An 11,972-nucleotide genomic window follows, 5' to 3' on the forward strand; every position below is an offset into this window, starting at 1 on the left:
TACTTTGAGATTCAGGGCCATATTAAAAGGTCTTAGGTGGATCTTGTAGGCCTTCTTGTGTTCCAAGTCCATATTCATAGTATGACCACCACCAAACAGCAGGAATTAGTGGGATCTCTGCTTCCAACTTCCTCACCATGACCTGTGGTACGGTGTTGGCCCCCAGTTGCTGCTGGATATAGGTTGGAGAGGATCTGTCCTTAGTTGTGTTCTCTGGCCTTCCAAGGGTACATTTATACTAGAGACTCCCTTAATTTCCCCTCAGATGTGTCACAGCTGTAATTCTGGGAGTGAGACTCTAGACCCTCCACCCCCAGCACCTGATTTTACAGATTGTGCCTTGTGTTTGAAACAGAGTCCTGTTACTCTTGGCTCTGTCTCCTTCCTAGTCCCAAGAAATAAAACGTGAGAAGGAAGGTGTTAGGCCCACGAAGACAAAGACATCTAATAGGCTTACGAGGGAAAATTTGGATGAGTTTTGGGAAAACGACTCTGAAGTAGATGGATTACATTTACTGTTTGGGCTCAGCAGTTAAGGGGAAAAAGGGGACCAAAGCCAAATGTCCTTAGGAATCTTGTCAAATTCCAAATGTTGGAAATCATTTCAGGATGTTTGAGTGAATTTGGCAGAATCAAGACCGTGACAGTGCCCTTTCTTCTCGGACAAAGGTGACCAAAAAACCTACAAGAATCGAAGTCCAAAAGAAGCCATGGGCATGATTACCCTTTTATGGGAAGTAGCACAAGGTCGCCCCTTGTCAGAGGAAATAGTTCAGGGAGGGTATTAACCATGAGCATGATTATGATAACAGGGTTTTAGAAAGAGGGTAAAAATCAATTGAGGTAACCACTCAGGTCCTAAAGGGAAGCGGCATATCCTTTCATTCTGCTGTTTGTGACCAAGGGCAGAAGCTGGAAGGGGAATTGTGTCCTGTGACTGTCCAAAGCCCCTGATTCTGTGCATTCTGAAGTATTCCCAGGAATTTTGTGGCCTCACTCTCATCTTTTGAGTTTTCCACTGGATTTGTAGAGTCAGAGGAGAACTGCATGGAATGTGCACAGAGAGGCCTTCTCTGGTTTTCAGTAAACTCAAACCCTCCATGATAGATTGAGTGGAAGGAAGAAGAAGGTGATGGTGAAGTCCTGGGAACAGCTGAGCTCTTGTTGAAGCTCCTAAATGGGTATTAGTTCATCTCAGACTCCCTGAATTAATTCATCGATTTACCATATTTACTGAGTACTTACTATGCGCTATGCACTAGAGAGACAGCAGTAAATAAAACTGACAGAATTCCCTGCCCTCCTGGATTTCATATTCTAATGGATAAATTACCATTGTATTTGGGAAATATAATGTTAAATCACTAACGTTCGTAAAGGTCAGTTGTAGAGTTGGCCAAAGAGGGAAAAAATTTAATTTTCCTTCCTACAAGCAGCGACAATACCCTGTTGCAATTTTTACCCTAGCACTACAAATATTTATTCTGTTTTCCTGATAAATTTTAATATTGACTTTCACTCTTACCTCAGACAGAACGTATTGTCTTTACCATTAATGTGATGAATTATGTCCAAAGTTAAATTTTCTAAGAAGGCGAAACAACGAAACTTATCCTTTAAAATGCACCCCCTCCCCCATGAATAAAACATTGAGATGGGAAATATTTACAACAATATGGCGCTAAAGCTTTCTCCATAAATACCTCCTTTTTTCTCCTTGCTATCTCATCATCAGATATTTTTTATTCACTGAGGAAGCAAAATTTGAAAGTAAAGATATAAATTAGAAGCTTATGAAAGACGAAACCACTAGCTTTGGATTTTTGTTTCAAGGCAAAAGGATGGTTTTCAGTCTCCCCTTCCCCTTCCCCTTCTGCACATCAGTGTCATGTATTAATTCATTGTGGTAGGAACTGTAGTTTTTAGTGGATTCCAATCCTGGCAGTTATCAAGGGAGCTCCTGTAATGGCAACTGTTGTGGACATGTGAAAAGGTACAGCTTTTTCAGTGCTACATTGGCCCTAGACTGACTTTCACTGCTTCTGGGTCCCCATCTGGTCACAGCTGGTTCTGCTGATGCTCCCCATCTGCAGGCTTAGCTCCATGAGCTATTCCTGATGGGAAACGATAATGCAGCATGACTCCCATCCCATGCTGGTATTATGTTATGCTCAGACCCAAGATTCAATGAGTGCAGGTGACTGAGCCCCTTTGCTACTCATTACATCTGAGATCTACTGGCAGTATTAATGACCACAAGGCATCAGGTAAGTTTGGAGCATAGCCCCCTTCACTAACTTCTTTCCCTGTATTCACTCAGGCCACAGACTAGAAGCACAGCTTTGATGCCCTTTCCATAGTCCAGCCAGTTTACTTGTCTAGTTCACTAGTCCAGCTTCTGGAGACCCTAGCTCTAGTGACCCAGTTATTGACCTGGTTTGCTTGCTTTGAATAAGACCTTAGAGAGTGTGCCCACCTGAGCTGTTAGACTGGCCAGTATCCACCAGGCTACTTTTGGCCTTCACTGACTGGATGCGACTTGCTGATACAATCATTTCCAAAATGAAGATGGAGACAAGTATAGCCCATGGACACTAGGCATGATGGGACCTCCAGCAACTGTGGAGCTATCCCTTGTTTCATCTCAGTGTGCATGTCTCAAGCTAACTCCTCCATTCCCAGGTTACCTGACAATACTGTAAGACATCAGTACAAAGTTTCTAAGGTCCAGGTCTCAAGCAGCAATAATCCGTATTCAGAGTTACTTCATTTTAGAGAGGGAGACTTTGGATGTCAACATTTATTAGCTGTTAGATGTTCTCAATGTCACTTGGTCCTTGATTGTGGAAATAGGCAGATCTGAGTTTCGTATTCATTCCGGTTTCCTGAAGATAGGCAAGGCTTTGGAGCCAGGAGTAGCCTAGAAGTTCTCTGGGAGTAACTCAAGGCTCCATTAAATTCCCCCTGGGAAAGTCGTGAGATCCACAGCTATGGATTCCTTGTTGTACCCAGAACATGACATAGATTTCCTATTATTGCCAGCCCCTTTCAGTATTTCTACATTTTCTTTCATTCCTTCACTAATAGTTCCTTTTAAAAAATTTTTTATTTTAGTTTAATTTTAATTTTTTTATTATGTTCAGTTAGCCAGTGTATATCATCATTAGTTTTTGATGTAGTGCTCAACATTCAGTAGTTGCATATAACACCCATTGCTCATCACCAGACGTGCACTCCTTAATACCCATCACCCTATTACCCCATCCCCCCAAGCCCCTCCCTTCTGTAATGCTCAGTTTGTTTCCTGGAGTCCAGAGTCTTTCATGGGTTGTCTCCCTCTCTGATTTCTTCCCATTCAGTTTTCCCTCCCTTCCCCTGTGGTCCTCTGCACTATTCCTTATGTTCCACAATGAGTGAAACCATATGATAATTGTCTTTCTTTGCTTGATTTATTTCCCTAAGCATAATCTCCTCCATTTCCATCCATGTTGATACAAATGGTGGGTATCCTTTCTGATGAATTTCCTTTCTGATGGCTAAGTAATATTCCATTGTATATGTGAACCACATCATCTTTATCCATTCATCTGTTCGAGGGCATTTCGGCTCCTTCCACAGCTTGGCTGTTGTGGACATTGCTCCTATGAACATTGGGGTGCATGTGCCCCTTCTTTTCACTACATCTGTATCTTTGGGGTAAATACCTAGTAGTGCAATTGCTGGGTCATAGTGTAGCTCTATTTTTAAGGTCTTGAGGAACCTCCATGCTATTTTCCAGAGTGGCTATACCAGCTTGCATTCCCACCAACAGTGTAAGAGGGTTCCCCATTCTTCACATCCTTGGCAATACTTGTTTCCTGTCTTGATAATTTTTGCCATTCTACCTGGGGTAATGTGGTCTCTCATTGTGGTCTTGATGTATGGTTCTGTGATGGCTAGTGATGTTGTACATTTTTTCATGTGTCTGTTAGTCTTTTGTATGGTTTCTTTGGAGAAGTGTCTGTTCGTGTCGTCTGCCCATTTATTGACTGGATTATTTATTTTTCGGGTGTTGAGTTTGAGAAGTTCTTTATAGATCTTGGTTACTAGTCCTTTATCCATAATGTCATTTGCAAATGTCTTCTCCCATTCCATTGCCTCTTAGTTTTGTTGACTGTTTCCTTTGCTGTGCAGAAGCTTTTTGTCTTGATGAAGTCCCAAATGTTCATTTTTGCTTTTGTTTCCCTTGCCTTTAGAGACATGTCTTGAAGGAAGTCACTGTGGCCAATGTTGAAGAGTTTACTGCTTATGTTTTCCTCTAGGATTTTGATGGATTCCTGTCTCACATTGAGGTCTTTCATCCATTTTGAGTTTATCTTTGTGTATGGTGTGAGAGAGTGGTCCAGCTTCATTCTTCTGTATGTGGCTGTCCATTTTTCCCAGCACCATTTCTTGAAGAGACTGTCTTTTTTCCACTGGATATTCTTTCCTGATTTGTTGAAGATTAGTTGACCATAGAGTTGAAGGTCCATTTCTGGGGTCTCACTTCTGTTCCATTGATCTGTGTGTGTGTGTTTGTGCCAATACCGTGCTGTCTTGATGATCACAGCTTTGTAATATAGCTTGAAGTCAGGCATTGTGATGCTCCCAACTTTGGTTTTCTTTTTTAGCAATCCCCTGGCAATTTGGGGTCTTTTCTGGTTCCATACGAATTTTAGGATTATTTGTTCCAGCTCTGTGAAAAATTTCAATGGTATTTTGATAGGAATTGCATTGAAAGTGTAGATTGTTCTGGGCAGCGTGGACATTTTCACGGTGTTTATTCTTCCAATCCATGAGCATGGAACGTTTTTCCATCTCTTTGGGTCTTCCTCAATTTCTTTCATAAGTGTTCTATAGTTTCTAGAGTGTAGATCCTTTACCTCTTTGGTTAGGTTTATTCTTAGGTATCTTATGGTTTTTGGTGCTATTGTAAATGGAATTGGTTCCTTAATTTCTCTTTCTTTAGTCCCATTGTTAGTGTACAGGAATGCAACTGATTTCAGTGCATTAAGTTTGTTCTGCCACATTGCTGAATTGCGGTATAAGTTATATTAATTTGGGGATGGAGTCTTTTGGGTTTTCCACGTAAAGTATCATGTCATCTGCAAGGAGAGAGAGTTTAACTTCTTCTTTGCCAGTTTGAATGCCTTTTATTTCTGTTTGTTGTCTGATTGCTGAGGCTAGGACTTCTAGTACTGTGTCGAACAAAAGTGGTGAGAGTGGGCATCCCTGTTGTGTTCCTGACCTTGAGGGAAAAGTTCTCAGCTTCTCCCCATTGAGAATGATATTTGCTGTGGGATTTTCATAGATGGCTTTTATGATATTGAGGTATGTTCCCTCTATGCCTGCATTTTGAAGAGTTTTAATCAGTAAAGGATGCTGTATTATGTCAGACGCTTTTTCTGAATCAGTTGAGAGGATCGTAAGGTTCTTATCTCTTCTTTTGTTAATGTGGCCTATAACATTGATTGATTTGTGAATGTTGAACCACTCTTGCATACCAGGAATAAATCCCACCTGGTTGTGGTAAATAATCCTTTTAATAATGTATTGTTGGAGCCTATTGGCTAGTATCTTGTTGAGTATTTTTGTATCCATGTTCATAGGGATATTGGTCTGTAATTCTCCTTTTTGATGGGATCTTTGGTTTTGGAATCAGGGTAATGCTCCCTCACAGAATGAGTTTGGAAGTTTTCCTTCTTTTTCTATTTTTTGGAATAGCTTCAGTAGAACAGGTATGATTTCTTCTTTAAATGTTTGATAGAAATCCCTTGGGAAGTCCTCTGGCCCTGGACTCTTGTTTTTTAGGAGGTTTTTGATTACTGTTTTATTTCCTTGCTTGATCTTGGTCTGTTCAGATTGTCTGTTTCTTCCTGTTTCAATCTTGGTAGTTAAGAACCATCCAGGAATACATCCATTTCTTGCAGGTTCCCTAATTTGTTGGCATGTAGCTGTTGGTAATAAGTTCTAGTAATTGCCTCCATTTCCTTGGTATTGGTCGTGATTTCTCCCCTTTCATTCATGATTTTATTAATTTGGGACCTTTCTCCTTTCTTTTGGATACGTCTGGCCATAGGTTTATCAATGTTATTAATTCTTTCAAAGAACCAGCTTCTAGTTTCGTTGATCTGTTCTACCATTCTTCTAGTTCCTATTTCATTCATTTCTGCTGTAATCTTTATTATTTCTCTTCTCCTGCTTAGTTTAGGCTTTATTTGCTTTTCTTTCTCCACATCCTTTAGGTGTACGGTTAGCTTGTGCATTTGGGATTTTTCTAATTTTTTGAGAGAGGCTAGGATGGCTATGTAATTCCTCTAAGGACCGCCTTTGCAGTATCCCATAGGTTCTGAACCAATGTGTTTTCATTTTCATTGGTTTGCATGAACTGTTTAAGTTCCTCTTTAATTTCCTGGTTGACCCATTCATTCTTTAGCAGGGTGCTTTTTAACCTCCAAGTGGTTGGTTGTGTTCCTTCCAATTTTTTCCTTACGGTTGAGTTCTAGTTTCAATGCATCGTAGTCTGAAAATATGCAGGGAATAATCTCAGTCTTTTGGTATCTGTCGAGACCTGATTTGTCACCCAGTATGTGATCTGTTCTGTAGAACGTTCCGTGTGCACTTGAGAAGAATGAGTATTTTGTTGTTTTAGGATGGAATGTTTTGTATATATCTACAAAGTCCACCTGGGTCTATGTATCCTGCAAAGCTCTTGTTTCTAATAGTTCCTTGAAAACAATCCCGCATTGGATGTACAATTGAATTTGGAAGTGGGAGGGAAGCATCCAGGAGGGAAAGTGAAAGCGAATTGAAGAAGCTTGTTTAGAGAACCATGCGGTGCTTATGTCAGGAAAGTGGGCTACATCCTCACAAGTGCATACATTTTTTTAGTGTCCTTCTTTTTTTTCTTGTTTAAGAAAAAGATAAGTTGGTCCAAGTACATGACTCTTAGTCAAGTACAAAGGATATTAGATGCTTATCTTTTCATCCATGCTTAGGGCAGGTTTGTACTTGTGCTTTCAGAGCCCAGTGAGAAGCCAGTTGCTTGGACTTGAGGAATGGGCATTCCCTTCTTTTTACGATTTCTGTAATTCTCCACGTCAGTGAAAAATAAGGATGAGACAAGTTTAAGGCTGCTTCTGTTTTGTGCTGAGGAAATGCGTGCTTAATGTAGAGAAGTAAGAGGAAAAAGCAAAGGTGAAATGGTTTGTTGAGGTGATAGTGAATTAAGTGTTAGATGTTACTGCCATCTAGTGATGCTTTAACACCTGGCTTCCAGGGGAAGGTGAAGACTCATCTTTGTGCTACAACATAACCTGGCACTCTCTGGAGTGGAGGTAACAGCGAAGCTTCTGAATTACCAGAAGAAAGTACTATGGTAAAGAAAAAAATTTTTTTTAATAAATAAATCCACTCTTTACAACTGTGAAAACACTGCATCTCCTCATATTAAATCCTAATCCTCTCTATTAATATTTCTGTTTTTCTGTATAAAACTTCACTGAGACAATGAAAATGGGTTTTTCAGTATATATGACACCATCTTCCCTAACACATGTTCACACATTCTCAGAGACCACGTATTATAGCACCTCTCCCTGTGTCTGTCCACAAGCCTTGTCTCTTCACAGAGCATCACTTTAAAATAAAGTTCTGTCTAATTCCAGGCGTAGTCCCCCTCCCTCTGCTGCACTCACAGGGTACCAGGATGGAGGTGAGGAAGGAAGAAGAGAGATACCATAATCGATTCCCTACCTGGTACCAGGTGCTTTGCGGTTGTGGTGGCCCTCACTACAACCCCGTAAGGTGGGATCATGCTAGTGTGAAAAAGAAGGAAATTGAGCTTCAGGAAGGTTAGGGGCAACTGGCCAGTGGTCACACGGTTGGCTGCACACAGCAGAGGTGGAGTTTGAACCCAGTGTGTCTGTGTCTGCTCTCATCGTCTGAGGAGGTGTTTGTGGCTTAGAAAGCACGGAGATAACAGTTGGGAGGGATCCCTGGGTGTGCAGTAGGTGGAAGGTGCTCTGTCCGCTCAAGAAGGGAATGAGCCCAAGTATAGCTTCACAGGGCTTCCTCTGGCACGTGGACAGATGCCAGGAAGGCACAGATGTATGTGAGTGTAAAGGGCTGGCAGTTGTAGATGCTCACACATGCCCACAGCCAGAGCAGATCTTCCAGAAATAGTGACTCTGGGTACCTGATTTCATTTCCTTTCACCCCCCCCCCATCCTAAAGAAACTGAATGTCTCATGAAGATGTACCATCTGCAAAGGATTAAAAGGGCAAGGAACAAAAAGATCTAAGCACAGCATTAGCCGTCCCTTTGGTGTATAGAGGAAGAACACTGAATTTGGCTGACAAGATAGATATAGGATAGGATTTAGGAAGTGAGGCTTAGCATCCACTCTGGCTAGATGTGTGCTAACTACACATCTTATAGGACCACTGCCTTGCCAGCAGGAGAGCTAAGCACAATGGGATCATTCCTGATAGAGGCTGATTTGTATGCCAGGAAATTTGAGGATGGAAGTGAATATTCAACTCTGTGTTTATTTCTCACTTGGAAAATCCTGAAGGCAGGAGATGTTTTGGAGCAGTCTGTCATAGTAGGCAGTCACAGAACTTAGTATATTAGTTTTCTACACAACTAACTAGGGAGGCAAAGAGGTCTGAATTTCCTATGGAGAAAGGAATTGGTAGCCTGACTTGAACCATTTTGCCACGACACTGTCGGTATTAGTTTCCTAGAGCTGCTGTAACAACTTACCACAAACTAGATGGGCTAAAACAATAGACATGTATTTTCTCATACTTCTGGAGACTAGCCGTCCAAAATCAGGATGTCAGAAAAACCGTGCTCCCTCTGAAGCTTCTAGGGAAGATCCTTCCTACCGTATCCCAGCTTCTGGTAGCCCAGATGTTCTTTGGCTTGTGGCAGCATGTCTCCCAGCTCTGACTCTCATCTTCACATGGCCATCTTCCTTCTGTGTCTTCATATGGTGTTCTCTGTTTGTGTCTGTTTCCAAATTCCCCTTCTAAGGACACCAGTCATTGGATTAGGACCCACCCTAATGACTTCACTGTAACTTGATTACATTTGCAAATACCTTATTTCTAAATAAGGTTACATTCCTGAGTAGGGGGTTTAGGATTTTGGGTTTGGGGGTACACAATTCAACCCACAACAGTGTTTAAAAGGATTGGCAGTTGGGTAAGGGGACCCAGTGGTAAGAGCTGTGGAGGTTTATGACAAGCGTAGGAGCTGAAGTGGGCAGTGGAAGAGTTCCCGCTGACGTCAGAGCCTCTTGAAGCATGCACAAATGCACCCTAAGGAAACCAACAGCGTGTGGACTCTTGCTTCACAATGGGCATAACTGCCAACAGTGGGGAGCTCATGGCCCTGGTCAGGTAAAGGGACTTCCGTCAATCTTTCTTCCCAGTCCCTGTATATTGGAGGTAGAAGAGATGCAGGAAGAGGAGGATGTGTCCCAGGAATGAAGGAGCAGACCACAGCCCAGCTCCCCCCTAAGAAACCTAGAGCCACAGGGGAAAGCTGCACCAGAGGGAAGGGAGGAGAAAGGCAGGGCCTAATTTACTGGAAGATTGACTGGATCCGACTGAACCAGACTTGGTGAAACCTGAGTGGATATATGGGTCTGAGATTTGCCCAAGGTATGATCAAGGGGTAGGGAAAGGGGCTTTAAAGGACAATAAGTGGAGGAAAATATATTTTACCTAGTAAGTCAGTTCAGTATAGGAGTTGTAAGAATTCAAGTCTAAAGGCTCTCAAATCTTACACCACCTCAGAGTCTCAGTTGCCCAATCTATACAGTTTGGCTGATAATTTAACACACACACACACACACACACACACACACACACACACACAGAGAGAGAGAGAGAGAGAGAGAGAGAGAGAGACACCCTCTGGAAGACTGCAAAAGAACTTTCTAAGTTTTTGGTACTGTTGTTACAGAGGCCAGACTCCACATGTGGCATCCTGTTTTCCGTGTCTTGCTTGTGTTATATCAAAAAGGCACTCAGCTTTTCTGAGCTTCAGCTTTCTCTACAAAACAGGACCATGAGTCATGGGGCTAATGAGCAGGTGAAATGAGATGTGAAATTGATTTTTATTCTGTAAAGTGTGTTATACTTGTATTTCAGACATGTTTCCTACTGTCTGTATTTTTATCATAGCAGATAGATACAATGTGTTGGATTAAGTGTAAGAATTGACATCACTTGAACTGTTACTGATAAATAGTTGTGATCAACAACCTGCCCTGGACATGGGTTACTTCTGGAAGGCTTTAAAAATATTGATGTCTAGGTCCCACCGGCAGATGTCCCGATTTAACTGCTGTGGGCTTTAGCCCAGGCATCAGGTTTTTTAAGCTCCCATGGATTCGTTGGTGCAGTGGACATTGGGTTCAGAAACGTAGCGTAGAAAGCCCAACTGGAGTTGGGCTCCTAAAATTCAGAGTGGAAATCAGAATTTTTTTTTTTGTAGTCTTAGCTGTATATATTTTTTTCTTTATCATTTTTTGTTATTGAAGTATAGTTGACAGACAGCGTTACAGTAGTTTCAAATGTGCAACCTAGTGATTTGACAAGTTCATATGATCTACTCACCCCATGTATCTACCATCTGTCAGCATACAGCAGCTCTAATACTATGTTTTTAGGGATATATTTATTTATTTTAGAGAACAGGGGAGTGAGTCAGTAGGAGGAGGGGCAGAGGGAGAGCATCTTGAAACAGACTCCCCACTGAGTGGAGCTCAATTTCAAGACCATGAGTGCATGACCTGAGCCAAAACCAAGAGTCAGATGCTTAACCGACCTAGCCACCCAGGTGCCCCTCCAGTACTATTTTTTAAATTGTCCATTATCTCTCACATGCTAAGTTTCAGTGTGCATATGGATTTGATTGTACATGGAAAGCTGCTTCATTATTTTTTTTCCTAGATCTGAGTCAGTACCATAGTACTTTATTTTTTTAGGATTTATTTATTTATTTTGAGAGAGAGAGAGCACGGAGCAAGGCAGGGGAGAGGTGTAGAAGGAGAGGGAGAGCGAGCAAATCTCAAGCAGACTCCCCGCTGAGTATCAAGCCAGTTGCAGGCTTGATCTTAGGACCCTGAGATCATGGACTGAGCTGAAACCAAGAGTCAGATGCCCAACTGATTGAGCCATGCAGGGACCCCCAGTATTTTTTTTTATTATTGATCCTAATATCTGATAGGGCAGTTTCCTCCCACCCACAACTTAAAAATTCACTTTCCTACTTTTTCAAATTGGTTGATTCCTATACCTTTCCTGTGAAGTTTAGAATTAGTGTGTTAAATTCCTTGAACAGTCAATGGATTTTTGTTAAATTTCATTGAATTATAGTTTGAACTGATAGAAATGGTTCTTTAAAATATAAAATATTCTAATCTATGAATAAGCTATCGCAAGGAGTAAGGACAGAAAACAAGAACTCTTCTCTAGGTGTTTTAAGCAGAAAGGAATTTGATGCAGGGCCTTAACTGCTGGCTAGGTTCCTAGAATAAGTATGTATTTGTTTGTTTTCAAATATATGTGGGCGGGGATTGGCTACTTTTTCTTTTATCTTTCTTTTGTTTTTACATTGTCACCAGAGACTGATACATACTTTTTTTGTTGTTGTTGTTTGTTTTTAGAGAGAAAGACTGCATGCATGTGAGAGTGGGGAGGAGCAGAGGGAGAGAAACTCAAGCACACTCTGTGCTGAGTGATTCTGGAACTTGATATCATGAGTCTGAGATCATGACCTGAGCCAAAACCAAGAGTCAGGTGCTTAACTGACTGAGTCACCTGGGTGCCCCAAGAATGATATATATTCTGTAGTGCTTGTTGAAAATATGCTCTGTGGCTTGCAGGATCATCAGTTTTAGTGAATGTTTAATGAGAGTTTGCAAATAATACATGTG

General features: G+C 41.5%; 1 protein-coding gene across 1 annotated transcript in view; it reads left to right on the forward strand.

Moving 5' to 3' along the window:
• LOC125282398 (phosphatidylcholine transfer protein-like) overlaps positions 1 to 11,972 on the forward strand; it is a 63,111-nt gene that overhangs the window by 25,228 nt on the left and 25,911 nt on the right. The gene's annotated exons all lie outside the window — the stretch shown is intronic.

The sequence above is a fragment of the Ursus arctos genome, unplaced genomic scaffold, assembly GCF_023065955.2.
Source record: "Ursus arctos isolate Adak ecotype North America unplaced genomic scaffold, UrsArc2.0 scaffold_24, whole genome shotgun sequence".
Classification (NCBI taxonomy): Eukaryota; Metazoa; Chordata; class Mammalia; order Carnivora; family Ursidae; genus Ursus; species Ursus arctos.